This window comes from Labrus mixtus, chromosome 3, assembly GCF_963584025.1.
Source record: "Labrus mixtus chromosome 3, fLabMix1.1, whole genome shotgun sequence".
Lineage (NCBI taxonomy): Eukaryota > Metazoa > Chordata > Actinopteri > Labriformes > Labridae > Labrus > Labrus mixtus.
Genome location: NC_083614.1, coordinates 10,628,097 through 10,645,580, shown reverse-complemented (window position 1 = coordinate 10,645,580; position 17,484 = coordinate 10,628,097). Strand labels below are relative to the sequence as shown.

General features: G+C 41.6%; 1 protein-coding gene across 1 annotated transcript in view; it reads left to right on the top strand.

Moving 5' to 3' along the window:
• The first annotated feature begins 1,358 nt into the window (after positions 1-1,358).
• The window catches only part of LOC132958345 (inactive N-acetylated-alpha-linked acidic dipeptidase-like protein 2), a 479,226-nt gene continuing 463,100 nt past the window's right edge, over positions 1,359-17,484 (top strand). The window contains exon 1 of the mRNA XM_061031099.1: positions 1,359-1,741. The gene's annotated coding sequence lies outside the window, so the exon portion shown is untranslated. The remainder of the gene's footprint in view (positions 1,742-17,484) is intronic.

The window sequence follows — 17,484 nt, the reverse complement described above, 5'->3', positions numbered from 1 at the left end:
TAAAAGGGAAAATCCATCTGGTGTTGCTAATAATAGTAGTTTTGTATTTATGACAGCATGCAGACCTATCCAACCTTTTCAGAGTGACTGAAGGAGACTGGGTGAGATACTGAATGAGGTCACACTTAAATAAAACATACTGCATTCTTTATGTGCAGGAGTGAAATCAGGACAAAGGCCCATCAGCACTCCTGACGGATGAATACTCAATGTTCCCACTGTCCTCATAGTTCAAACCAGCCAGTTTATGTCCGCTCCATCACAAAAAAACAGCATTTTTATCATTTAAAGAACATTTGTAAAGTGAGGTTGTGTCTCTCCCTGAGCAACCGTAGAGACTAATGAACGCTTTTATAACTAGCAGGCTAGATTACTGTATACCAACAGAGAATACAAAGAATACAATAAATCCGCTGTAATAAATTCAAAACTCAGCAGCACGGGTGCTAACAAAGACCAGAAGGAGACCTCACATTACACGTATGTTTAAGTATTTACACTGCCTGCCTGTGAGCTTTGTGTTGAATTTATAATTATTGTATTAGATATAAAGCACTACATGGCGGCTGTGGCTCAGTTGGTAGAGTCGGTTGTCTCTCAACTTGAAGGTCGGGGGTTTGATCCCCAGCTCCTGCAGCAACATGTCTGATGTGTCCTTGGACAAGACACTGATACTGTAACCCCAGTTGAATGTGTGACACTTAACATAGCAGCCTCTGCCATCAGTTTGTGAATGTGTAGGTGTGACATGCGTTGTAAAACCACTCTGAGTACTCAAAAGGCTAGAAAGCTCCATACAAGCTCAAGTCCATGGCCTTGCACTGGACTACCTCTTAGAGATGCTTTCAGTTTATGAAGCAGGACGGCCCCTCAGCTCCTCTGGCTCTGCCCCCTTAACTGTTTCACAGAGTAAAACAAAAACGTTCTATGACGCTGATTTTCGGCCACTGTACGCTCCAAGGCGCTGGACAGTCTGCCGGGAGGATGTGAGAGGAGCTGCTAAAAATGCTTTCGATTCCAAGACGGGACCTTCAAAAAGTGAAGTCTTGAGACAAAGACCGATTTCGAGTACTGCAACACTAAAGTAAACTAAGATCACAGTTACATTTATTATTAGTCCACAGTGAATAAACATGTGGGGACGATACAATTGCAACCTTCAGTCCTGTATTTCATGTGTGTGTGTGTGTGTGTGTATCTGGTTACAGTGAAAAAAAAACACTGTGAATGACAGCAAAGAAAAAAGCACTGCCAATCAAACACACACACACACACACATATCCAGGCAGCACAGTGACAAACAGGTTAGATGAGTGCAGGTAAGAAAGGAGGAAGGGCTATGCTAATGTCAGTACACCCATACACACACAGAACAGCAAGCATTCAGGCAGACAGGTGAACTTAAACACAGCAGGTTAGTCAAGCAGGTGGAAAGGTGAGAGGGGCCTGGCAGTGACTGTACACAGGTAAACAGCCAGAAAGGTTTCAGGCAAGCAGTTACATAAGTAACCAAGCAGTGTGTTTTGTAGGCAGGCAGGCAGAGTGTCAGGTAAACAAGCCGGCCACCTCTTCCTGTCTGCTCCTGTGTTCGAGCTGGAGAAACACGGCAGCTGCAGCATAGAAGAGAAGCAAATAGAGCGGCCTTTATCCTCTGCTGCAGCCTCTTTGAGACACACACACACACACACACACACAGGCAGACTGAGGAAACAACCGGGGGCTGTTCAACCAGCTTTGCAAGGTAAATGTGTAGATCAAGTTTGTTCACAGCTAACGTGCTTATTAAACTGGATGTGTGAATGTGGATGCATGCTCTCGGTTCTCCCAAATTGAGATAATTAGTTGCTTTCTCTCTTTCTTCCATCCATCACTGTGTTTTCTATGCTGCCGGCCATTCGCTGGTTAAAGAGTCACTCAGGTTAATCACTGTACATGAACCCGGGCTGCCTTGAGATTGAGTCCAGCAAACAATATAGCAATAATGTCCCTCGTTTGTAATGAGCAGCGGTAGCTCAATTTAAATACACAGCAGGGAAATGAAGTGTTGCATGCTGTCATGTTCGACTCCAAAACCTACCCATCATGCAGTGCGAGAGTGATGATGGAAAGCAAAAGTGAAAGTGGCGACAGAAACTCCGTTTTTCTGTTAGTTTGTGTCTTCAGTTTGGGATAGGATTGTTGTTCAGTTTCATTTGCTTCCTGAGTATTCAAGTGATGTCGGCTGATAATGAATGTGTTGGTGTCTCGGTTACCATGCGACTGATTATACCGTCACTGTGTTCTGTGTGTATTTGTACACCGTCCTCTAGAGGACCCTCCTCAGTAACATATCATTAACAAAGGGGCCAGAGGGGGAGTAAAAGGAGCTGCAGTACAACGTCGCCTACCTACAGTGGTTTTGTCTTACCTTGTTTTGCATGTGTCAGGGGGTAGTATGAACACACACACACACACACACACACACACACACACACACACACACACCCTCACAGGGGTTGGTATTTAACAGGTGTTGTGGCTGCAGGCTCCTGGTGGTACTAGAGCATGTGACGGACAGAAATAATAAGAAGTGGGAGGGAGACTACTCTCTTTAAATAGAACACAATACTAATTCATATTAAGGAAGGGTTGCAGATAGACACTTGCAAGTCAATAAAAAAGCACAAATGGTTGACTGCAAATGGTAGGCGTGACTGCAGAGCAAAACTTTGGTCAAAATCTAAGGATTTTGTATCTCTACAGTTACCCATTTTTTAGGAAAAAATGTTGTACTTGTAAGCACATCATTTTAGCTTTTCTTATTGCAGATTTAGATGCACACAAAAATGGGCTCAAGCAATAGTGCAGGAAGAAGATGATACTCCATTAGTCCCTCCACTCATGATAAACACTTTGCTTTTAAACCAAACACATTCGGCTTGTTTTATACTCCATACTGCACACATTTCTTTTCAAGCTTTGGCTTCTTAGTTTGTGGTCTTGTGATATTCTGAAAACATCATACGTTTCATCTTCCCTGACTTGATCCATGGAAGACATCATTGAACTGAGAAGCAAACCCCACAAAAACTTTTTTTGTTTAAAAAGTACTATTCATCTTTCAGTTTCAGTTTAGTAGCACTATTTGTATATGATGTAGTTCTTTCATTATTCACTATGTGCACGCTGATCACTTCTCTTTGCACAGAAACAATGTGAATGATGTTAGGTCAAATATGTTTGACGAACCACTTATATGATCCCTGCAATTAAGTGGTATACTCATGTCATCGTGATCTCTCACTTATACAGTTGGTGGTTTGATCCCCAGCTTCTGCAGGCCACATTTTGAAGCAAGTACCTGCTGTCTGTTCACATGTCATGCCTCTCGTGCTTCTTCAACACCGCTTTGCAATGTGAACGCACATCTGGACCAATAGGCTGTTGTGGATGCTGTGTGAAAGTAAAAAGCGGCAACCAATAGGTGTTGAGAAATGAAGCCGCTTGAGGCTGTCGCCAGGAGCCCCAGGAGACACCACAGCCAAAAAGTACAGCATAAATAACATGTTTTCAGCCTGGTACAAAAAAATGAAATAGGTCTGATTAGTTATTGTCATCACCATCACATACTGTACAGGGGGTTCATTTAAAAAAAAAAAAACGCATCCATTTCGAATTTAAAAACAATACGTGTTATCCATAGTTAGGCTCGTAGCTGACATGATTGACAGGTGGGTGCAATGTAAATGTTTTTCAGGAGGCCTAAAACCTGTCTCAGCTCTCAGCCTGTGATTAGGTTGACTAAAAGTAAGGCTTTCCAGCATGGAGGCTGCTGCCGATGAGCGCCTCCTGCAGGAACAGATGGCCGACGTCACTCAGGCTTTGTCCATTAATATTTACAGTCTATGGAAAGCACAAAGGCGTAATGATGATGGAACTTCCACTTGGCCTTGTTACGGAAACACAATGAGTAAAGGACAAAAAAACTTAAAGTCATGGCTTCTGACCAAAGACTTTCTTACATTATCAGCAGCTCCAGCTACACTTTGTCAAATGCATTTTATCAATTGTGAGCATACTAACACGCTAAACAAAGACTATGCACACTATAAAAAGCATGCTTGCCAAACACAGACAAATTACTATGTTAATATTGTCATTGTTAGAGTTTTGACAATGCAATCTCCACTGTACCAGCAACTACAAGCTTTTTCATATTGACCTTATTACTACTCCTTAGGCTACAAAAAAACAACAACTTCTGACCTTATTTTGTCCCATCCTCCACATCGGTACAGCTCTTAAGAGGGGCTCATGTGGCTAACCTTCCTCCAGAATATAGTCTTTCAGTGTGAAACAGTGAAACAACATGTAGAAGCATTACAACAGTTCTGTTTGCACAAGCTGAGTTAAGAAAAAAAAAAGCATATCTGTTTTTTTCAGTGTGTGCGTTTGGCATCATGCAATATGTATTTAAATTAGTTTGTGTTCAGAGGTGAAATATGTGGAAGGGGCGGAATGGAAACTGAAAGAGGCCACAGCTCAGCATCGGATTTGTTTTGAGCAGCTGCACTCATTTGCATCATTTACCCATTTGTGCCGCCGCAAGGGTCAGTGAGGGTCCAAGTGACGTAAATTTCATCATCTGCATGTGTCCGCGAGGGTCCGCTTGGATGTCTGACGCCCAGAATTTAAGCCAGAACCAGCTGCACATTTGTAGATCATGTCCACAGACACTTAGCCGGTATAAACTAAACCAACACTACACACTCCCTGCGCAACTACAAAAATGCATCCACATGATTTGCGACCACAAAGTCGCCTGAGGTCAGAGCCATGTTTGAGTCAGCGCAACGCTAGAGGAAGTCACATCACCTGAACAGCTGCACAAGGTGACGACACACATTTAAAAAAGTAACTTAACTTCTTTATTTGATTATTTTGACTCATTTCCTTCATTTTAAGTACAAACTTAAGTTGATTTATTGAGATTAACAGAAACTAAAGATTGTTCCCCCTGTGGAACTGTGTGCGTGTGCTTGTGGTTTGTGTGTGTGTGTGTGTGTGTGTGTGTATTTTTGTTGAGTTTGTGTGCACAGTGCATGGATGAAGTTAATTCTTGTCCTTTCTGATCCCTTCTTCCAGTCTTCTTGTGGTCCTCACATGGACATTCTCACTGAAGCAGAGTATTTTTCTTAATTTGGGTGCGGACGTTGACGATTCTGCTATAAACACTATGATACTTGCATTGGATGCTGTTTTCAGTTTGGCTCTGTATATTGTATCTCTCTCTTTCAAATGAACCATGAATAAAAAATAAATTGTGCATTGTTTATCGAATCATTAAAGATCCACAGCCCTAATATTTGTTCAATCTTCTCAAACACTAAAAATTTAACAAGCTCATCTGAACATAATTAAATCAGCGTTTGTCAACAATCAAATCTTTTAAAAGAATATTTTCTTCTTTCATTTTTTACAAGATTTGTACTTTTTGCAAAGCCCTTCGGTCAGGCTCATTTATCCTTCCACTGCTACATGAATATTCCCAGCTTCCTGATTTGCTATGCACCTGCTGCTCTTTGATTTTCTCCCCACCCCACAACCCTCTTTTCTCTCTCAGCTTTTTCTCCTCTTAATACCATCTGACATTCCTTCCGTGCTAGCAGACGCGGTATCACCTGTCTTCTATTCACTCTTTTCGTCTGCAACACGATCTGATGTGTCTCTCAAACAACAAAAGGGAAGAGGAGAGGGGGAGAAAAAGCAAAGGGCAGCGGGAATGAATGAGGGAGGGGAGGATGGAGAAGATGGGAGTCTAGTCTGCGCTGCGGTATCTCAGACAGTCCAGCACTTTCTTTGTTATCATCTTTCCATGTGGGAGAAAGGCATCCCGCCTTCTTTATTATCATCAAGCCATGATAAGGACAGCCTTGACTACTCATCTCCGCACAAAGGCAAGCTGATACCTCAAGGCAGAGAGTGTGTGTGTGTGTGTGTGTGTGTGTGTGTGTGTGTGTGTGTGTGTGTGTGTGTGTGTGTGTGTGTGTGTGTGCACATGTCTGAGACCATGTCTCAAGGCCCAAATCACCAGGGGATATCGTTCCCTTTATTCTCTGAGGAGCGGAAAGTGTTGGTGTGATTCCATTGTGGTTTGGAGATAGCGGCTCTAGCCCAAATCAGTACAATGGAGCTCATTGGGATTTGCATGGTGGCTTTTAATGCACCACCAAAACAAAACCGTTTGAATTAAAAACATTTCAGCTCTTTTCACATTCAGTTGCATGTCATTTTCAGGTTAAACCAGCTGCACTGTGTTGATCAGTTCCATCGTCCTGTGTGAAGAGAGCATTGAACAAAAGAGAAAGGACAATAGAAATGGTCAGGCCCGGCTAATCACAGCAGCTTAGCTGCACGGTTGCTCAATATACCATTTGTCTGGCTGATAGAAAGAGATGTGCACGATATTAGTTATCTTTGATAATATGTCTGCAAAGACCAACAATGACCATTAAGTCTTGTTTTGAAGTATGATCAGCCTTAATTAAAGTCATATTCATGTTGTTACTAGTGCTGTCAATCAACTCAGTTACAGGCTTTGTCAGGCTCTCTCAGTTTGTCTCTCTCCTTTTTCATCACTGTTTTGTTTTGTTAATGTCTAAACCGTTATTTTCCCAACATGAATGGCGCCCCCTGTGGACAACGCAGTACAATGAATTTGTTTTTACAGCATGTGAGCCGCACTTTTGTAACAATGATAGGAGTAGATTTATATTGAACAGGAAAGATCACACATGTGTGTGTGTGTGTGTGTGTTTCTGGGAGTGTGTGTGTGTTTTTCTTGGTAGACGCAGACAGGCTCAGGAGGGGAGGCGGAGGGCACACTGTCTTATTAAAAGAATAAAGTAGCTTGACTGTGTTTATGCCTGATATAGTGACTCTCTGGAGTGTCTGTAACTCAGCATGTTTGCATTTTGTTGAGTTCCTGTTGCTCAGATATCCACTCTGCACACTTCATCACTAAAGACAGTCTAAAGTAACGGGACAAGATGACAGATGACATTAGCAGCATACCGCTGGTGTGATTACTCATACAGACTTTGAAAAATCAACAGTATTACATAACATATGGTTTGGGGCTGATGAATGAAACCTTACACCATCAGCAGTGTAACATGGAAGCATCATCATCACAAGCAGCACAACAGTAGTAAAAACAACACATGTCAAAATCACAAATACATAAATACAAACAGGCACAGAGGTGATCTGGCCCTCTCAGCACGCACATCATGGCTTAAGGACGCCACGCACTCACACTAGGCTTAGTTGCCCCGTACCGTGTTGAAGCACTATTGTCCCCCCTCCCCATTCCCCCATTGGCCTGCACCCACTCACCGTGGTAACCTCTTGTTCATAACGTCATAATACAACTCATGCATGGCTTCATGTGATCATGAAGTGTACTTGGTTCGACAGACAAACTGACAGCTACTTTACTGACTTTGTAGCTTATTTTGAGTCATTTTAGTCGGCTACAGCCAGAACTTGATAATGGAGATAAAATGGAGATCGTTAAAACTTCATGTCTACGCTGTGGACCATGTGGATCATTAATCACAGAAAACTTAATTTGGGGAAAAAACTGACATGTTAGAAGCTTTGTAAACCTCAAAATGTCCTAGGCTCGGGGTGCTGGATAGCCTAGTGGTTATGTACGGAGGCTATATTCCTCATTGCAGCGACCGTGGGTACGAGTCCGACCTCGGCCCTTTGCTGCATGTCATCCCCTACTCTCTCCTCCCAACGTTTTCGTGTCTCTCTTCCCGATCCATTTCAGGCAAAAATGGCCCAAAAATATCTTTAAAAAAATGCCTTTTGTGTTTTATTACTTTATTCATCCAAGAGATCAACACCATCTGTAATTAATAAAGTAAATAACAGAGGAAATACATCTTCATAATTAATGAGATTAAAAGTAAATCCCATTATTTTTTGTAAGCATTTGCATCAGAAAACCTTTATTTAAGTTCATGTCCCATTTTGATTTAAATAAGGAAAAAGTAGCCCTTAAATATATGAATACCATACAAAGTATTTAAATGTAGCTGTGGGTGTTCATAAGAATGCATGCATGTACGTTTGAAATAAGACGTGTGAGAATATTTGAAATAATTCATAAAATAACGTGAGATTAAAATAAAATGTGATGGATGAAATGCTCAGGTCCACATGTCTACAACACATCTCTTATGACCTGACAGATGAAGAAGTTGAAGCATTTTTTGTTACAAACAGAGCTGCAGAAACAATTATAACTGACTTAGTTTTTAGATCATTTGGGAGGATCTGAGTTTAATTCCCTGAGTGATGTCAGTGGAGGACAGTTGATCCTTTGTTGTGCCCATCAAAGCTCCATGTAAAGCTGTAGATTTAGATAAAAAAAAAGAAAAAAACAATTGCAAGGCCAGAATATACAGTGAGGAATTTGTCAGGGAAATAAATACATATTTTCATGTTTTGAACTATGATGATTGGTATGTTACACACTGCTACATAATACTCCTGTGATGATGATGGTGTTGGGCTTAAGGATGATGCTGATGTTGAGGATGATGCTGATGTTGAGGATGATGCTGATGTTGAGGATGATGCTGATGTTGAGGATGATGCTGATGCTGATGTTGGTGAAGATGCTGATGTTGAGGATGATGCTGATGTTGAGGATGATGCTGATGCTGAGGATGATGCTGATGTTGAGGATGATGCTGATGTTGAGGATGATGCTGATGTTGAGGATGATGCTGATGTTGAGGATGATGCTGATGCTGATGTTGAGGATGATGCTGATGTTGAGGATGATGCTGATGTTGAGGATGATGCTGATGTTGAGGATGATGCCGATGTTGAGGATGATGCTGATGTTGAGGATGATGCTGATGTTGATGATGCTGATGTTAAGGATGATGCTGATGTTGATGATGCTGATGTTGAGGATGATGCTGATGTTGATGATGCTGATGTTGAGGATGATGATGTTGAAGATGATGCTGATGTTGAGGATGATGCTGATGTTGAAGATGATGCTGATGTTGAAGATGATGCTGATGTTGATGATGCTGATGTTGAGGATGATGCCGATGTTGATGATGCTGATGTTAAGGATGATGCTGATGTTGATGATGCTGATGTTGAGGATGATGCTGATGTTGAAGATGATGCTGATGTTGAAGATGATGCTGATGTTGATGATGCTGATGTTGAAGATGATGCTGATGTTCAGGATGATGCTGATGTTGAGGATGATGCTGATGTTGATGATGCTGATGTTGAGGATGATGCTGATGTTGAAGATGATGCTGATGTTGAGGATGATGCTGATGTTGAGGATGTTGATGTTGAGGATGATGCTGATGTTGAGGATGCTGATGTTGAGGATGATGCTGATGTTGAAGATGATGCTGATGTTGATGATGCTGATGTTGAGGATGTTGATGTTGAGGATGATGCTGATGTTGAGGATGTTGATGTTCAGGATGATGCTGATGTTGAGGATGATGCTGATGTTGAGGATGATGTTGATGATGCTGATGTTGAGGATGATGCTGATGTTGAGGATGTTGATGTTGAGGATGATGCTGATGTTGAGGATGCTGATGTTGAGGATGATGCTGATGTTGATGATGCTGATGTTGAGTATGATGCTGATGTTGAGGATGATGCTGATGTTGAGGATGTTGATGTTGAGGATGATGCTGATGTTGAGGATGATGCTGATGTTGATGATGCTGATGTTGAAGATGATGCTGATGTTGGGGATGATACTGATGTTGAAGATGATGCTGATGTTGAGGATGATGCTGATGTTGAGGGTGATGCTGATGTTGGGGATGATGCTGATGTTGAGGATGATGCTGATGTTGGGGATGATGCTGATGTTGAGGATGATGCTGATGTTGATGATGCTGATGTTGAAGATGATGCTGATGTTGGGGATGATGCTGATGTTGAGGGTGATGCTGATGTTGATGATGCTGATGTTGAAGATGATGCTGATGTTGAGGATGATGCTGATGTTGAGGATGATGCTGATGTTGATGATGATGCTGATGTTGATGATGCTGATGTTGATGATGCTGCTGATGTTGATGATGCTGATGATGCTGATGTTGATGATGCTGCTGATGTTGAGGATGATGCTGATGTTGATGATGCTGATGATGCTGATGTTGATGATGTTGGGGATGATACTGATGTTGAAGATGATGCTGATGTTGAGGATGATGCTGATGTTGAGGGTGATGCTGATGTTGGGGATGATGCTGATGTTGAGGATGATGCTGATGTTGGGGATGATGCTGATGTTGAGGATGATGCTGATGTTGATGATGCTGATGTTGAAGATGATGCTGATGTTGGGGATGATGCTGATGTTGAGGGTGATGCTGATGTTGATGATGCTGATGTTGAAGATGATGCTGATGTTGAGGATGATGCTGATGTTGAGGATGATGCTGATGTTGATGATGATGCTGATGTTGATGATGCTGATGTTGATGATGCTGCTGATGTTGATGATGCTGATGATGCTGATGTTGATGATGCTGCTGATGTTGAGGATGATGCTGATGTTGATGATGCTGATGATGCTGATGTTGATGATGCTGATGATGCTGATGTTGATGATGCTGCTGATGTTGATGATGCTGATGATGCTGATGATGTTGATGTTCAGGATGATGCTGATGTTGAGGATGATGCTGATGTTCAGGATGATGCTGATGTTCAGGATGATGCTGATGTTGGGATGATGCTGATGTTGAGGGTGAGGATGAGGATGAGGATGATGCTGATATTGAGGATTATGCTGATGTTGAGGAATTGTCCCATGTCTCAAGAATCAGTGATTAAAGTAAACTCTAAATGGAGGACATAAAAGGACATATTATCCCCCTTTTCCACCTTTTCAAACAGTCCCCTGTGTTCTAAATGAAACATTTGTGCAGGGCTTTGTTCAAAATATAACATGAATGAAGCACCAGAGGAGGTATGTGACCCTGTATAAACCAGCTCTCTCAGAACGCTCCGTTTTGCTGTGTGTGTCTCTTTAAATGCAATGAGCCCCCCCTGAGTCCATGAGTGGAGATTCCAGGGGAGGGGAGGGTATACATCAGCATCTTCACCAACATCAGCATCAGCATCATCCTCAACATCAGCATCATCCTCAACATCAGCATCATCCTTAAGCCCAACATCATCATCATTTTTTACCAGAATCCCACTGTGATGTCACAAAGAGAGCAAATTTGAAACTGAGCATTTTTCTCTATGTTGTAAGACGTATGCAGACCACAAACAAAGGACTGGATGGGTTTATTTCACATTTTGTGGGTCAGTAGACACTCAGGTTACCCAAATATATGTTCAAAAACACTGTCAAAGTGGATTTTTCATAATATGTCCAATTTAAGTATTTTATTATCTCTGTAAATCAAAGTGAACTCTGCCTCCCTATGAGCGGCCTGGAGTCTGGGAACAAAGCTGACCGGTACAGGATGCAAAGAGGGTTCACACAGGACTCTGGTAGGAAGGTACTCTGCTGACTAGTTGACTGGATGTATGCATGAAGTAAAGACTTGGGACTGATCTTCAATTTAGACTTTGTTGAGTTGCTGAAAATCAAAGCTGTGTATCTGCTGCATCAACTGATTTTGGTACAGAGGAGGATTACAGAGGTCCATTTGGACTCTGACGTATCGGACCTTAGATAGATGTGTACTGGATGTTAAACCAATTTTCTTTGTTTTCTATCTTAAAGAAAATTACTGTTTCTCATACAACTCCCTGTTTGTGGGTGAAATAACGCTGCATGTGTTTTACAATGACAACAACAACCTCCTGAGTGTCTGACCTTATTTCAACTCCAACTCACTCAATGATAAATCTATTTCTTTGCGCTCTCTGTGCTTCGTATGAAATTGCCTTGACGGTCAGATGGAAACAGAACTTTTATCTTTTCTTCCTGCTTTTCTCTGCCTGCTGTAAATTGCTGCATTCAACACTGTGAGCGAGGGGGAAGTGAAGGGGAGCAAATGAGCTCTGAAATACCGACTCCTCGGTAAAACACACTCGCCTTGACCTTTAGTTAACGGACAAATTGAGCTGCGGCCAGAGCAACACTTCCTGCTCGAGTTGGGTGAATGCTGTTGGGCGCTCTGAGGGAGTGTGTATTTGTGTGTGTGTATGACTGCTGTGGTCAGGAGTATGGAATGGAGGTTTGGATATTTGGGTAGAGTTTCATAATGTATGTATTTTGTCGATTTTTATTGATTTAATTCAATGTTTGGTTTGTGATTGTGAACGAGCCGTTCAGATTTTTTCTGAGCCTAACAAAAAGAGTATTTTTTATTTCATTATCTTGGAGCTCTTTTCACATGTTTGCAGTCGGTGACCTTTACTTGTGGTTCCCAAAGAGTGTGTGTGTGTGTGTATTTGTGTGTAAGTCAGAAAGAGAGGTGGATAGAGAGAGATTACAAAATGATCTCTCTCCCTCTGTCACAATACAGCTTTTGTAACTTTTGATCCCTCTTGTTTTTTTTCCCACAGTTTTCCCCCTATAGTGCACAGACCGAGGACAAATTCATTCTTTCTGCAGATTAATATGGTGACCATGTGTCCTCCAGACTCACTGATCAGACTGACCTCCCTAGCCAATAGTAGCTGTTGCAACTATCGAGAAAAAGGCGACTTTAGAATCCAATGATTCCCATAAAAAACATGTATTAAACACAGTTGTGGAATTTGCATAAATTAACTTAATTACTCAGGACACTGTGCTGTTGAAGAAGCTCACAGCTCTCACAATTGATCGACAGATCTACAAACTCAAACTTGTTTTATTTTTATGTTTATGTAGCCATGGTAACCACCAAACGATAAATCTGAAACCTTTTGTAACTGAACCCTGAAATTCTGCCTGAGCAGCCTCGATGTTGTTGATAATACCGACAGAGTTACCTAATGTTCATCTTCCAAGTCTCACGGGAAATAAAGAAGCTCATCCCTGCCTTGTTAAGCTATCGTGTGACACATTTCAAGTAATGAAAATACATAGACATCAATTCTAGCTCCTGTGAGGAGCTTTTATGTGATTCTCAAACAGACCAACATTAAGATTGATTACAAAGACCATCAATAACAAGATTGATTATTTAAATATTGTTCATATTTATGCCGAACTTCAGTTTTATCACATAGTCTGTGTGCGTAGCGGTCCGTTAGCTCCATGTGCTACGACAATGCCACTCGAATCAATGTTCCCACGTCACACATCCGCAGTCCGTCTCTGGCCAGCAGCCCTCCGACTCTCCGTTCTGCTCTGTTTTAAATACACACTAAGTCCATTTTTGACATATTGCACTGCCAGCATGCGTCAAGCTGAACAGAATAGATCGACCCGCGCAGGAAGTATGACAAGGAAACGCACAGAGCATCTTGTCAATTTCAAAATAAAACACAATATAAAGACTCTTGATCGTATGCTCATGGCTGCCCTCACGCTCCAAAAACGCAGCGTGCACGGACTATATGGAAAATGCAGGTAAAACTGCTTCTTTAGGGGTAGGTGACAAATGAATTGATAGACTGCATGCTATACCTTTCACTGGACTATTCTTCAGGAGTGATATATTGAATGTGTGTTAAAAAAAAGCAAGATGAGACATTGTGTTAAAAACAGTACTTACAGGGTGCCGGCGGTGACCTAGTGTGCCTGCATCAGGCTGTAATCCTCTATGCGGGTGATACAGGTTTGAATCCGACCTGTGGCTCCTTTCCCCACTTTCTCTCTCTATAAAACCATAAAAAGCCCCAAAATAAACCACTACCTGAACCTAGATGAGACAAAAATAGTAAAGAGATTACGTTGTACTGAGTTGTCCACAGGAGGTGCCAAAATTGACACAAATCAAAAATTCCTCACAGTAGCTTGAATATTAACCAATGTGTCTAGTTTGATATTAAAGAATGTGTAGGTTATTTTTCTGTAAAATATTGTACTTTTTGGCTTAAAGTTTTGTTCATAGCAGCATGTGTTCATGATAGAAGAGCGCAGCACTTCAGACAAAAATAGGAATGAACTGTTCCTCACATCAAACTATTTAAAAGAGGACTGTGTAACGTTTTAAAATGTAGGCCTCATACAGAAATCAACAAAACCTGAGTTGAGGGTTCAAGCAGGAAGCCAGATCTGTCACAACAGGTCTCTCGGCTGAGTTGACAGGGCTGTCAGGAATGTGTCATAAGGGGAAAGAGAAGGCAATAAAAGAAACATCATGCGTTTAAAAAATTCATTTTGGTGTTCAGAAGAGCTGAAGGTCAGCCTTTTCATAGCTGCAGCAAAATTAGAGACTGTCGTGCTTTCATAGCTGTCTTCTCTGAACCAGATATGTCCTCGTACAAACCGTACCTACTGTGGAGCGGGGTGCAAAGGGGACCTGAAATTCATCATTGTTTCAGGCTACTATTGGAGGGTTGTGTTTTAACATGACTTTTTTTTCTGTGGACATGTTGTTAGTTGTCAGCATTACCCGTACTATGGCGCCGCTCGCTACCACTCTGGTCAGTCTCTAGTCGCTGTGATCCGTCTCTGGAGCGTGCCAACAGCCACCCTCCGCTGTGCTCCGTTTCAAATACACACCGATTCTATTGCCATTTTCACACGAGCAGATATCTCTTGAAAAACTCAGGATATTTCCAGGAGGGGCTGGACGTGTGAACGCAAACAGTGTGTGAACAGCCAGGTCGGGAGAATCTCCGGAGCAGTCCTCCCGTAATGATCTACATATTACCTGGAGTGAATATGTGAAAACGACTTATTTATGACGGAGCCAGCTGCAAGCACACATCAAGCTGAACAGAGTAGATTGACGCGAACAGGAAGTCAGTGGAAAGGAAACGCACAGAGCATCTGCTCGATTTCAAAATAAAACACAATATACAGACTCTTGATTATATGTTCTATTACTGTATCATCATTGCAAACAGCCACAGCATGAACAACAAATCATCCTCAGCAAGACAAAGCAACATGTTTTTAATTTAGGCGTGAACAATATAAAATAGTAATACTCAACAATATAAGATACATTTATTTTTGCAGATATTGGGAAAAAATGTATTTCAGGGGATAATGTCACATGAATGTCAGAGTGTGTATTTATTCCTCCAGCATTACTCACCTTAGTATGCAGCAGTTTTAGATGTTTTTAATAGGTTTTATATGACACATAATGTCAGGCTGGGTGTCAGTCTTCTTGACGAAGCATGCAGTCCTTAAAAGGAAATGTAACTGAGCCTTTAATACAGCAGCACACGCATATGTGTGACAACATGCCATGACACAAAGCAGGCTGACAGAACACATGAAGCAGTCTAACTTTGACTACATTATTAAGACCTAAAATGAGAACTTAATTATTTTCACAGGTACGTCAGGATTAAGGTACGGCTAAGGAAGACACCGAGTACCAGGTGACAAATTGTTTCCGTTTTCGTTGTGCAGAAAACTTTTCATATGATGGCTGCTGTCAGCTAAAGACAGTAAATAGCTTAGCATGCATGACATGGAGACTGAGTAAAATAAACCGGTGTGTCAAGTACATACAGACACACGTTACACACACACATGCACACACAAACTCTCACACCGATCAAAGAACACTTTTTGTCCATTTCCCTTTCCTCCCAGCAGCTCCTCTCCTCCCAAGTCAATTTGACAAATCCATTAGGGATCCATTAGAGACTTTATGAGAAACCGCTACATTATATTTCTCTCCCAGCTCTGAGAGGAGCATTATAAATAAACCCAGTGATGGTAACGATAGTCCTGAAGGGGATTTAAGCAGTACAGCATTATCTGTATGTGCGATCACACTTGTGCCTGGATGTGTCCCATGTGTCTCTGTATGGACAGGTTGTTAGGTTTATATACTGAATATTTCTTTGTGAGTTTGATATCTGGCACATTTTATTCTCTCCTTTACGATTCTTGCAGTTATTTGCATGTGCATGTCAAAAACGATTGTTAAGTCAACATCTCCTTTCTGCAGAAAACATGCCTGGAATCTGCTTCATATAACCCTTACATTGACGTGCATTACTTTCTTCCATATGTTTGGCACTGGCCTTTGAACTGAAATTCTGTCTTCCAGCTTTGTGCTGTATCTATGGGGTGAAAGGTGTCTCAACACGTGGCTCATGTTGCCGTCATTTGGCATAAAAACTCCAACAAACTAACCAAAGAGAAACATTGGACATCAAATGGATCTGATCTTCCTTGTGTCCCGCTCTGCTTTTCATTACTGGGGTGGTGACCTTGGCCATCACAATGCTGGATTATATACTGTACACCCACAGAAAATAACCTCTCTCTTCATTTATGTTGTACACTAAAAGTTGATGTTTGTTCAACTCTTTTCGTTTCACTAAAAGCAATCTTCATGGAGGAGTGGGCTGCTGTCCATGTTGAACTATATCATGTGAAGGTCCAGATATATCATTGAAATATAAATCATTATTGATTTAATGATGTTGGTGACCTGCTGAAAAAAAAACAGTGAGAACTTCTAGTGCTTGTTCATCAGTAATATTAATATTACATAACAAGTTAACAGCCTGGTTCAAAAAACGAAATAGGTCTGATGAGCTCATGTCTGGATAAGCAGACACTGCACAGGAGGTGATTTTATGAATGATAAGAGTTATTCACAATAAGGCGCATAGCAGACCTGATTGACAGGAGGGTGCAATGTAGCTGTTTGTCAGGAGGCTTAACCCCGCCTCAGCTCCAGCTCTTAAGCTGTCGTTAGGTTGACTGATAGTTAAGGTGAACCATTTGCATCATGGCGACCGCAGCCGATGGGACTCCAAAGACCCCTGCAGTAACAGATGGGTGACGTCACTCAGGCTTCATTTATTAATATTGACAGTCTATGGATAATACATTACAACTTGGGCCTAGTCCACACTTTCTGAAAACGTAGGTTTGTCTGTGTGTTTTGGCCTTTCGCACACATGCAAACTGTGTTTTAGGTCACTGAAAACCTTTTGGAAAATTCATTCCAGGGTGAAGATTTTCAAAAACTAATTTGAAGGTGTTTATGTGTAGACGAGTAAATAACGTCATTGTGCGACGCTGTCAATTTTGTTTACAGGTGATTAGCACGATGGCAGACATAACCAGACTAGTGCTGGTGCTAACGTTGCTACAGTAACTGGACTTTTTATACACATACATACACAGTTTCTCTCCCACTATGTTGACGAGCAGAGGCGCCTGAATGGACAACATCATGTCAAGGACATTGTTGTTGACTTGGCGTGCTCATGACAGCTGTAACAGTGCGTTTTTGCTTTTTCATGTGGACAGAGATGTTTTTGAGAACTGAGTGTGTGTGGACGGGATTATTTTGTTTAACAGAGGAGGATTACCTCTGTTTTAAAAAA